This window comes from Bombina bombina, chromosome 1 (genome assembly GCF_027579735.1).
Source record: "Bombina bombina isolate aBomBom1 chromosome 1, aBomBom1.pri, whole genome shotgun sequence".
In the NCBI taxonomy this organism is placed as follows: Eukaryota; Metazoa; Chordata; class Amphibia; order Anura; family Bombinatoridae; genus Bombina; species Bombina bombina.
In genome coordinates, this window is record NC_069499.1 from 1448967684 (window position 1) to 1448981099 (window position 13416).

At 37.3% G+C, this 13416-nt stretch overlaps 1 pseudogene; it reads right to left on the minus strand.

Annotated features, from left to right (window-relative positions):
* Positions 1–2300: 2300 nt before the first annotated feature.
* LOC128666358 (uncharacterized) lies at positions 2301–8572 on the minus strand (annotated as a pseudogene).
* Positions 8573–13416: the final 4844 nt, after the last annotated feature.

Sequence of the window (13416 nt, forward strand, 5' to 3'; positions counted from 1 at the left end):
CCTGTGTGGAAATGGCCCAGAAAAGGTAATATCATCATGTTTATGACATATTCATGTTCTCTAAACCACATCACATAGTTGTGTATGAAGGGTACATATAGTGATATTCACTTTTAAGATGTAAATCAAGGTTTCTCACATCCAATAGAAATTGACCCATGTGCAGGCATAGGCACGAGCCAAGGCTGTTGCTGACATTTTCTAAGGTAAAGAGTTTTAGTGAAGGACACCTTGCCTATCCCTGCACATGGGTATATATATCTAAATAATAATGTTTTTACAGAAGGTGTGGACATAAGGTATAAACATCCATTTTCATTCCTCAAAATGATAGTCAATAAATCATAGTGACCAAAACATGAATTGAACTAATGATATATATATTTTCAGTAATTAGGGTGGTTAAGGGAATGGGGGTGGGATGTAGTAGTTTCACTTACATGCAGTGGAACTACGCAGTATGTAATTCGATGACCAGCTGCAGCAGGGGCAGCACCATCACCATGGACCTCAGCAACAACTATAGATTCAGCATGTGTAGACAGAACAACAGGGGATTGTAGGGCTTCCAGCACCCCTTGGGCCCCATGATGTCCCCCTGGGCCCCATGATGTCTCCCTGGGCCCCATGATGTCTCCCTGGGCCCCATGATGTCTCCCTGGGCCCCATGATGTCTCCCTGGGCCCCATGATGTCCCCCTTTGTGATTGGTTTGACAAACTTGCAGGGGCAGGAATATTAAATGCTTTTAAGAGGTTAACTATTGTGATCAAGCTGCTGATATGTATGTTGTTAAGCATGCACTTGTTAGGCCTTCCGAGAGTTACGTTGGTTTCTAAGTCAGTGCAAGGGTTCCTGCGGCTGAAATTTGTGGCGAGATGAGATTGGAGTAGATTTTCTGAAATCTGCATGCGTAAGTACTTACGCCGTATATTGGATACCAAATTGCGCGTGTTTTGTATGTCAGTCTATGGCCCAAAAAACTACGGGCGACACCAGAAATCTAAGCGCGTAACATCTAAGTTACGCCGTATATAGGATACCAAACCAGCGCAAATATTGGCGTCGCCAGCTTTTGCGGGCGACGATTTTTATCGGATCGGGCCCTTTATATCTTATTGGATTATATTTCAAATCTTCTATTAATGCACACTGGTATTCATATTAAGAAGTCAGGCAGCAAGAACTTAGACGAAAAACAATATCCATAAGTATATTTTCAATATTTGATACAACATTTTCTTAGTCGCCCATGCATATTAAAATAATACAATTACCACATGTGCTTGTGTTCACTGGTCAAAAAATGGACAGTAAATTTATAATGTTGCAATATATACACTTACATATATATTTTTACACTAGATTTTGATAATCAAGTAAAATACAGTAGAATAACACTGAAACTTTAAGAATAATATCTTATAATTGAATAATAATTAACTCCATAACGTTAGTGTGAATAATACAGTAATAAAAAGAAAACGTATACCTAACACAGCCAAATAGGCATATTCTGTCATTATAAGTTTTATTAAATCAATCTCAGGTAAAGAGTCCAAATACAAAAATAAAGACCCACGAAAGGTAACTTTTAAATTGTTTGCTGTGCAAGGATTGCATTTTTTAAAAAAACAACATTTTATTTAAGTTAATTTCTAACCTTCATTTATTTATTTTTTCTGTGATTTAATAGTTTTTTTTGGGGGGGGGGTTTGTTACCTTAATTAGGGGAGGGGTTATTTTCACCTGTTTGGGCTTACCTAGCCTATAAATTTAAAGCAGTAACTCTTGGAGCCTGCTCTAAGAAGGTCTGCTGCATTGATTATCTGTTAAAGTAAGATTGTCGTTTTAAGTATAGCTGTTAGCTAAACAAGGTAACTTTTAAATTGAAACACAGGTTTTGCTAGGCTTAAATACTTTTCTATATATATATATAAATACAAACAGGGGTATAGCTCAGCATGCTAAGGCACTGTGGCTGAGCACTGTAGCAACCCAAGGGTTGCAGGTTCGATCCCTGCCGAGGTCCCCTCAGCATTTCATCCTTCCGAGGTCGATAAAATGAGCAGAGCCTTGAGACCCTTACGGGTGATTAGCCACACTTTACAAGTACCCAATACAATACAATATATATATAGCGTAGAAACAAACTTCTCCTTAAATCCCACAGGAATCTGCAGCAGTTATATAGTTCATAGACATTCTTCAATATAACCTTATCACTTAATATAGAGTTGTCTTATAAGCAGTTCAAAAACACAGCTTCAGTGGATATACAAATAATGGGCATAAAAGTACTCACCCCCGCAATTCTGGTGGTCGCCTTTTGTATCCGCATACTCTCGGCTCTAAACGGCTGTCAACTGGAGTGGGGTTCCCCTTAGGAGCAAAAGGACTTACTTGGTGATATACTTAAAGCCTCGATCTGCTATCCATCTTCACATATAGCGAATGCTTCTCAGTTTTGTTGTTACTGCTAGGCTCTGCTTCACTTGCTTCGCACGGCTGAAGCAGAGAGCGCCTCCTGAGTGAATGGTTAGACGCTACTATACCCCTCCTGTGTCATCACGGTCTGCTAGCTCTGGATCCGGTTTGCAAATCCTCCTCCAAGTTTGCAGCAAAATTTGTGAAAGTAAGTAGGATAGTAAGATAGTAGATCCAGGCTCACAAGTTAAGATAAGGTTATATTGAAGAATGTCTATGGACTATATAACTGCTGCAGATTCCTGTGGAATTTAAGAAGTTTGTTTCTACGCTATATATATATATACTCCCCTGTTTGTATTCATATATATATAGAAAAGTACTCGAGCCTAGCAAAACCTGTGTTTCAATTTGAACTTACTCTATATGCAGGCTCACACTTTCATATATGATAAAATATACGGTAATGCCTAAAAACAAGAGTCATCATATATCCATTTAATTTGGTATATAAAAAAGACAAGTTATTGTTGACATAAAAGATTTGAAATAAGGAATTAGAATCACATATAGGCTTTTATTCACTCCAAACCACAGATGATTGGAACATTAACCATCTTGAACTAGAAGACCTGTTTAAAGAGGACTTTGATAATGTAAAATTAAAAGATTTGTTTCAAACAATGGAGAGACTTAAACCAGAGAGCAGAGATTATGCCTGGATAAATATATAAAGAGAGGGATGGTGCTAAGAGGCATAAGACTGCAGAAGTGTCCTACCTTTGAAGTGGAGAATAAATAATTCATAATAGAATTAAATAATATACTTACGGACTGTGCTATACGCTTAATGGGACTTTTAATTAACCCCTTAATGACAACTGACGTACCAGGTACGTCATGCAAAAACTAACTGTTACTGTTACTGGTACGTCAGTTGTCTAACAGAGTGCTGGAAGCGATCGCAATCGCTTCCAGCAGCTCTCAGGGTATTGCAGTGATGCCTCGATATGGAGGCATCCTGCAATACCTTTTTACAAGCCTCCGATGCAGAGAGAGCCACTCTGTGGCCCTCTCTGCACCAGTAGCAATGGTGCCGTTTGTTACTTCGTTGGTGGGTGGGTGGGAGCGTAGCAGGGAGGGGGGCCTGCGGGGCACGCGCGCACATTAGCCACTGACACCAATGAAAAAAAGTAAAAAAAAAAAGTAAAAACTTTTTAAAAAAATTAAATATTAAACGATCTGGGAGGGGGGGATGGGGGTATTGAGGAGGGGCTGCTACACTACAGAAAAGTTTGAAAATACTGTTTTTGGGGGCAAACTGGGTACTGGCAGACAGCTGCCAGTACCCAATATGGCGGCAATTAAGTAGCAGGGAGGGTTATAGAGCTGTTTGGTGGGGGATCAGAGAGGTTGGGGGCTAAGGCAGGGCTCCATCACAGATGAATAAATATTTTAAAAAAATAAAATAAAAAAAAACTCCTTTTATTTAGTATTGGCAGACTTTCTGCCAGTACTTAAGATGGCGGGGACAATGGTGTGGTGGGGGAGAGAAGAGAGCTGTTTGGGAGGGATCAGGGGAAAAAAAAAAGCTAAAATTAACCATTGCAGCGCCCTACAAGCTACCTAATTAACTCCTTCACTGCTGGGCATAATTCACGTGTGGTGCGCAGCAGCATTTAGCGGGCTTCTAATTACCAAAAAGCAATGCCAAAGCCATATAAGTCTGCTATTCCTGAACAAAGGCAATCCCAGAGAAGCTTTTACAACCATTTGTGCCATAATTACACAAGCTGTTTGTAAATAATTTCAGTGGTAAACCTAAAGTTTGTGACAAAATTTGTGAAAAAGTGAACGATTTTTTTTATTTGATCGCATGGTGAAATGGTGGCATGAAATATACCAAAATGGGCCTAGATCAATACTTTGGGTTGTCTTCTGTTCTAAAAAAAATATATACATGTCAAGGGATATTCAGGTATTCCTGACAGATATCAGGGTTCTAATGTAACTAGTGCAAATTTTGAAAAAAAGTGGTTTGGAAATAGCAAAGTGCTACTTGTATTTATTGCCCTATAACTTGCAAAAAAAGCAAAGAACATGTTAACATTAGGTAAACTTTAGAAACTATTTAGCATGGGTGTTTTTTGGTGGTTGTAGATGTGTAACAGATTTTGGGGGTCAAAGTTAGAAAAAGTGTGTTTTTTTCCATTTTTTCCTCATATTTTATAATTTTTTTATAGTAAATTATAAGATACTAGTGTTAAAGCCCGTGTACACGGGCCAAAATGTGTATGGAATTATTATGTTTTTCTTCAAAAAATAACAAAAGATATAAACATTAACGTAGACATAAAATCATATTTTTATTTAAAGTAAATTAAAATAAAATAAAGTTTAAAATGTACATGAAGAATATTGCTATAAATAATACAAAATTACTTGTAACTAAATAAACAGACACAACTTATTTATTTATTTATTTATTTAAAGTATATTTCTTTAAAAACAATGTTTTTTTGTAAAAATGTTATCACTGTTTGGTAATATCTTTCCTTGCTTTGAACCTTGAAGTATCTTATTTTTTACATCAGATGATGTACGAACTCGAGACATTGCAACATAAAGTTGTCCATGACTGAATACTGGCTCTGGAAGGAATATTCCAACTTTGTCTAACGTTTGACCTTGTGATTTGTTGATGGTCATTGCAAAGGCAAGTTTGATTGGAAACTGTCTCCTTCGTAAAATGAATGGTAGTTCAGTGTTGGCAGGGGCTAAATCTATTCTTGGGATAAACACCATCTGGTTTTGAGCTGTTCCTGTGAGGACCTCTGCAATTATTAGATTGGGCTTAAGATCTTTAACTATCAATCTTGTTCTATTGCACAGACCTCTTTTTGTGTTCAGATTTCTGAGCAACATAATAATACTTCCCAATTTTATTTTTAAATTATGAAGAGGCATTCCTGATGGAGATAATTCATTTAGAAACTCTATGGGATAGTTTTGAGCATCTTCATCTGACTGATCGTCAATTGAATCTGAACTTAGATATATTTTTTCATCACCATCGAGTATATTTAATACATGCTCATTGATTTGATCAACATGAAAATTCTTTGTACACAAAATGGCCTTTTTGAAAAACTGTGAAGATCAGATGGAATAAGTTTTTTTCCAAAAATTTCAGATATGATGCAATCATGGCATATTAATTTGGAAGGAATCTCAACAAAATCCTCAGGAAGACCCTCTGAATTATTTAATGAACCCTGTCCTAATTGTAGTAGCCAATTGCTAAATTCTGGATCCACCGAACGCACATTATTGTGCAATTTCAAAATTTTTAATTTATCCCAGTGTTCATAGAACTTTATAGTAGCTTCCACAATAGCAGATCTATTGCCATGAGGAAGAACTGGGAGTGTTTGTCGGAAGTCACCACCAAGGAGTTTAACTTTTCCACCAAAGGAGTTGTTGTTCTGCATAATTTCCTAAAAGAGCTTATTTACACATTTTAGAGCTATACCGGATGTCATTGAGGCCTCATCCCAAATAAGCAATTGAGCATTACGTATGAGCTCAGCATCTTTTGAAGTCATTCTCATATTTGATGTTGATGTGTCCAGTAATGGAATTGGAAGCTTAAACTGTGAATGGTAAGTTCTGCCACCATCACTAGATTAGCTGCTATTCCGGTAGAGGCAACAGGAAGAACTCCATCTGTGCATCAACGTAAAGTACTCAGTAGTGTTTTACATAAATAAGTCTTGCCACTTCCACCAGGTCCATCAATAAAAAAAAATCTGTTTGGTAAATTTTCATTATCAATAGCAGACATTACATTGTCAAATGCAGCTTTTTGCTCAATGTTTAGTGCTTCTTGAAGTTGTGCTCCAATTTGGGCTTCCAACTGTGTTATATAGTTGAATTGCATGTCTGGAATGAAGTTTGATGGATTGGGTAGTCCAAAATCTTCACAACGTTTACCATGTAATATGAGAACATTTAGAATATCTGTTAATGCAAATTTTTTACAACTTTTGTAATCATCTATGTGGCCTTCATGACGTGAATAATCTTCATAAAGATCATGTTTGTATTTTTCAAAGAGTTGTGGGACATTAGGTGGGACAACAAAGATACACAAATAAGCAAACAGTTCCCTCATTTGTTTAGGCATTTGTTGAGATGTTGATTCGTTAAGTGTAAGATCCCATGTAGCGTCGTCATCTAAAAGTGAAAGCTTTTGGGCAGCTTCTTTGAATGTGTGACAAACTTGTCCATTAACAGTGCGTAAGTCCTTAAAGGATTTTGCTCCTTTTAAGTGCAAGAGCAGTAACCTCAAACAAAATCTCTCCAAATCTGATGAAATATTTACATAATACAATCGGCCAATTGTTGTATCTGCTCCTCTTTGTCTTGGATTCCACTTATGGGTTTTTACATCAAATACATAATGTTGAGGAATGTCAGAGTAAAAAAATTCCCGTGCAGCATGAGTATCATCATTCAACTTAAAGTATGCTGATACTTAAAGTATCCCTGTCTTGGGCCTTTTCTGCAGCTAATTGTATGTTATCATTATGGAAATATACATCTTGTTGGCCTGGAAGATGAACTTGAAGTCTTATTATTGTATGTGTTTGATGGTGCATCAAAAAACCATACAACCTCCAAACAGCTTCAGGAGCACTGACATATCTTGAGTCCAAAAAATGTTGTATTTCATCATGCTGTAGTGTATTATGTTCCTTAAGGGAAATATTTGCACAATCGTAACCTTTATATACATATGTGAAGAGATATTTAACACTTTTAACAGAAACACAACTCTCTACATTTATATGGCAGTTGTATTTCAAGCAGAAGTATGGGCTATATGGAACTACCCAAGAATTGTCAATTTTTTTCCCTTTGACAATTACTGTGGTCTCATTTTTTCGTCTCTGATATGGAGGATATCCATCAACATTAAGTAAAGTTTGTTCTTGAAATTGTTTTGGAAAATTTTTGCTGCAGTTACCATCAACCATGCACGGAGAATTTAAATTATGTTCTCCACATGGACCGTGTATCATATGCTTTATTACAATAGCATGTAGTCTGGGATAAATATGTTCATCTGGAATTTCAGTTGATATAAAAGTGTCATTGGTTTCAGCATCATTTGGCTTGTCTTCGGCTTTCAATATTAAAAGGATATGAGCATGTTGTAGTCTTCGTTTTTGAAACTCTATAACATGCACTTTTGTGCAAAGACTTCCAAGAACATGTTTGTTCAAGATATCATGCAAAAGAGAATTTAGTTTGAGATTGAAAACTCTTGCTACCAAATCTGGTCTGAACTCCACTGCTTGACCTTCTAATAGGTTATCAACTATCTCAGGCCATTTAGGGTTGCAGGTCATGGTGATGAAGTAATCCGGTTTTCCATATTTTCTAACAATGGCCATAGCATCATGGTAGTTTTGGGCCATATTTCGTGGACTTCCCTGAAAAGATGATGGCAAAATAACTGCTTTTCCATGCATCAGGCCCTGTGCAGCAGCTTCACTTTGAATGTAATCCATTAATCCTGTATATTTTTCAATGCGAAGGTTAGATTGATTTTGATGGATATAGTTGAGTCTGTTGGCCTCAGTCTTGACATAAGCATCAACAAAGTACTGCTGCGTCAACTTGCCAGCACTAAGGAAAGGATTAAATTGATCCCGAATTGAAATTCTGTAAGAGTAGTATTTCATTTGACTAACTCTTATCCTTGGATTGGTGGTTACTCTTCTTTGTACATCACTAATTGATGTTGGCCTGTAGTTAAGAGCAATGTTGGAACCCCAACTTTGGTCCCCATATGGGAACAACAAAGGATACAGCAATGGTTCAAGATTAGGATCTAAGACACTTATTCTTTCTGTTTTTTTTGTTTGATCTGTAGAGCGGCAATGAATAAGAAGGTCACGTTCAAGAGGAGGTTCACCATCAGAATTTTGGAAAATAACAGCCACCTCATTAACTCTTTGTGCGTTATATCTTCGGCAATCTGATGTTCTGTCCTGCAGAATTACCATTGAAACTTTAGAAGTTTGAACTCCATTTAAAGATGCTTCATAGATGCATTCTTGCTCTACCTCATAGAGCATTTTACATGCTTTTGCGAAAGGGTTATACTGAGACATATATGAACTTAACTCCCTCAAAAGTTCAATGTGACATCCTGAATTTTCTTTTAGTGCAGCTCGTTGGTCCGCAGCTTCCTCAGGACTCAAAATGTAGAGTTGTGCAAATTTGCATTGATCATAATTTTCTGGATGCAAGGCACCAGATCGGTGATAAATTTGCCCATTTATTCTAAAACAGTATGGTCAATATCCTGAAGGTGGTGCAATGTTTGCTCCCATTGATGCAAACGCCAATGCACTATTGATTGAACGGATATTTTGCATAAAATTCTTTGAATGTGTGTGATGTCCAGTCATTAGTTGTTGGATTAGTGGTGAAATTTGTATATTAGGTAATGTTATTTTGCCTTTATTGCAGCATTTATTAAAAAGCTTATCGCTTGGTTGTTCCTCTGGAAAATGCTTAGCCATGCAAAATTTGCAAAAAACATTCAGTTGACCACATGTGTGCATCTGGACATTGTCTTCATTAAATACTGAATGGTTGTAACTTGAGTTATATTGATTAGTGATAGTGATGTTACGTTCACAATGGTTTACACTTTCAAGAGCTATTTCAGAATCTGTATTATTTTTTCTACGGGCAGCAGAACGTGATCTTTTCATATCCTGTTGGAGAGCTTTTTCCTGAGCTGTCATATTGGCACTCCAAAACCGTTTGTGTGCAGAATCCTTCTTACGTAGACTTACCCTTTGTTGTTCAGTCATATGCGTCCGACGTATACGTTGAGCTTCTTTTCTTCTGCGTTTAACGTTTTCTGCATCTTCCTGTGTTAAAATTCTTTTAGGAGGCATTCTGTCAAGAACCAAGCCTCCAGACTAAAAAGAAAAAGGAAAGGTATGGGAGGCATTCTGCTAAGAAGGGCTGTGTGGGGATTTGAACCTGTGGCTCTGTGGTTGCTATTTCTGTTTGCTTACATGTTGAGCCACAGCCAGTTCTAGTAATAGCAAGGAACTTAAATGATCTGATAAATAACTATTTGCCTTAGTTGTTATTACACCTGTGCAACTCACAGGTGTTCTCAATTCTGGAATTAATCAGAACCAACCCTGTGCAAAACCTCCCTATTTAAGGATGGCTTTTAGTCTGCATTAGTGTCTTCACATTGGATCTGTTTTGTCAAGTCAGAACCTGTTTCCTGTACTACACTGGAGAAAGATTTCACCTTTGCACCTATTTACAAGGTATTACCTGGAGAAAGAATTTACCTTTAGACCTGTTACCAGTTTGCAAGTTTGTTTCCTGCCTTGTGCAATTCCAGCACTCAGCTTTAACCAGGAAAAAGACTTTACCTTTAAACCTGTTACCAATTCTCAAGTTTTTTTCCTGCCTTGTGCAATTCCTGCACTCAGCTATAACCAGGAGAAAGACTTTACCTTTACACCTGTTACCAGTTCACAAGTCTGTTTCCTGCCATGTGCAATTCCTGCACTCAGCAATTACCAGGAGAAAGACTTTACCTTTAAACCTGTTACCAGTTTGCAAGTTTGTTTCCTGCCTTGTGAAATTCCTACACTCAGCAATTACCAGGAGAAAGACTTTACCTTTAAACCTGCTACCTGTTTACAAGTTGTTTTCTGCCTTGTGCAAATCTTACATTTCAGTTATTACCAGGAGAAAGACTTTCCTTTTTGAATCTGCATCTCTGCTTACTAGTTTTGTTTATTTTCACTCCTGCTGTATGTGGTCTTAACATACCTGAGTAGCATATTTAAATATTCTGCAAGTATTTGCTTAAACAAAGTATTTTGTTGTTTAAATAAATTTGTTATCATTTTCAATCAGTATGGCGTCTGCTAATCTTCCTTTAAAGCAACTGTTCCAAAAAATGAGGCTCTCACATGATATCCTGAGACAGAGCATGACAGAATGTGAAGACCTTAAAAGAGAGCCCTCTGGGATTATTGCTGTATTGGATTCAGTGTTAAAGTTTATTAAGGACATACTGATTAACTTCATGGAGCTGGTGGAAATGTTATCTCTCCCAACCGAAACCTTGTCTCAAATTACCTCCCAAACAAGGAAAGGTTTTAAAGCACCCTTAACAGAAGAGGAAAAGACTCGGCGAAGACAGCTTAACCTCTGTTTCTATTGTGGGGGAACTGGTCACCGCATCACAGGGTGTCCAGTAAGACCCCCTAGAGGATCAAGTCGAGATACAGTCAAGTCTAAGATGGACTCTGATGCTACGGGAACAAATGATACTTCCACTAGCAAACTGAAAGGTACCCCTGGAGGGGACCCAGCTACAGAGAATACATCTATTTTACAAGCAACCATTTCTAACACACTTCAAGAAATGGTGCCTGATTTGAAACAGATGGTCGTTGGCAGTACAACTTCAACTACATCCACTACCCATGCCACTGCCTCTGTTTCTGCATCTACTGCATTGGGGAACTCTGCAAAAAATACCTCCTGGAAATCCTGCACATTACCTTGTTTCTGCCCTGGCTGGAGATCCAGCTAACAAAAGTCACTCATCAGACATAAAAGTGACAAACCTTCCAGCTGAATCAGACTCTGCCAATTCTAAAGATCCACACCTCCTTGCACCACCTTCACCCATTTACTCGTTGACTGAGAAAGAATTGGATGAGATGGTTGAATTGGATATAAATGACACAGAATATGAATTCCTGGACTCTGAAGGAGAGGTCATACCTTACCCGGAGGTACTCTACCCATCAGGCAGATATGACCCAGATAACAAATTCCTTGACTCTGAAGGAGAGGTCTTTTCCTACCCGGAGGTATTCTGCCCATCAGCCAGTCCATTGCAAGCTGCTGGGTATAATCAGGAACCTCTAAATCAAAATTGTCTTGGTTTCTCAGCTCTTGTTATACCTACAGTGGTATCTTCTAAGGGTCCCCAGTCTCAGGCAACTGTTCCAAGCGAAGAATCAATTCCATCTGATTGTATTAGGGCTTCAAATGGAACACTTGTTCGTAAAGCCCACCTTCAGATGTTTGAACAGGCTTTGAGCGCCCGGAGTGCGCTCATTGGAGGGGGCATCTGTCAAGAACCAAGCCTCCAGACTAAAAAGAAAAAGGAAAGGTATGGGAGGCATTCTGCTAAGAAGGGCAGTGTGGGGATTTGAACCTGTGGCTCTGTGGTTGCTATTTCTGTTTGCTTACATGTTGAGCCACAGCCAGTTCTAGTAATAGCAAGGAACTTAAATGATCTGATAAATAACTATTTGCCTTAGTTGTTATTACACCTGTGCAACTCACAGGTGTTCTCAATTCTGGAATTAATCAGAACCAACCCTGTGCAAAACCTCCCTATTTAAGGATGGCTTTTAGTCTGCATTAGTGTCTTCACATTGGATCTGTTTTGTCAAGTCAGAACCTGTTTCCTGTACTACACTGGAGAAAGCTTTCACCTTTGCACCTATTTACAAGGTATTACCAGGAGAAAGAATTTACCTTTAGACCTGTTACCAGTTTGCAAGTTTTTTTCCTGCCTTGTGCAATTCCTGCACTCAGCTATAACCAGGAGAAAGACTTTACCTTTACACCTGTTACCAGTTCACAAGTCTGTTTCCTGCCATGTGCAATTCCTGCACTCAGCAATTACCAGGAGAAAGACTTTACCTTTAAACCTGTTACCAGTTTGCAAGTTTGTTTCCTGCCTTGTGCAATTCCTACACTCAGCAATTACCAGGAGAAAGACTTTACCTTTAAACCTGCTACCTGTTTACAAGTTGTTTTCTGCCTTGTGCAAATCTTACATTTCAGTTATTACCAGGAGAAAGACTTTCCTTTTTGAATCTGCATCTCTGCTTACTAGTTTTGTTTATTTTCACTCCTGCTGTATGTGGTCTTAACATACCTGAGTAGCATATTTAAATATTCTGCAAGTATTTGCTTAAACAAAGTATTTTGTTGTTTAAATAAATTTGTTATCATTTTCAGTATGGCGTCTACTAATCTTCCTTTAAAGCAACTGTTCCAGAAAATGAGGCTCTCCCATGATATCCTGAGACAGAGCATGACACATTCTGCAGTTTTTTACTTTTTATCTGCTTTTGTTTTGCAGCCTCTTTGTCTCACCCTTTTTTTTTTGTCACTCGTAGTCTCTTTATAATTTGTGTCTATTTTTTTTAATATATTTTTTTTTTAGTCTCTACCTTATTTTTGTGTGTACCACGGTCTATTTATTTGTTTGTGTATGCAGTTTCTTTATTTTCCCTAGGCAGTCTTTTTATTTGCCCTTTTATTTGTTTTAGGCAATCTCTTTATATGTTTAGGCAGTCTCTTTATTTGTTTTAGGCAGTCTCTTTATTTACCATTTTATTATTTTTAGGCACTATTTGTTCTTTTATTTATTTTAGGCAGTTTTTTTTTTTTTTTTAGGTAGTCTTTATTTTGTATTAGGCAGTCTTAGGCACACTTTATTTTTTGTTTTAGACAGTCTTTATTTTGTTTAACAAAGTCTTAGGCACTTTTTACTTTGTTTTTGGCAGTCTTAATTTTTTTTATGCAGTCTTAGGCACTCGTTATTTTGTTATAGACAGTTTTATGCAGTCTTTATTTTGTTTTAGGCAGTCTTTGGCACTCTACTTTGTTTTAGACACTCTTTATTTTGTTTTATGCACTCTTTATTTTGTTTTAGACACTCTTTATTTTGTTTTTATGCAGTATATATGTTTTTTTAAGCTTTATTAGTATTAGGCACTCTTTATTGCCTTTTTTATGCTGTATATATGTTTTTTTTTTAAAAGGTTTATTATAATGCTGCTTATGTAGTATTAGGCACTCTTTATTGCCTTTTTTTATGCAGTATATATGTGTTTTTTGT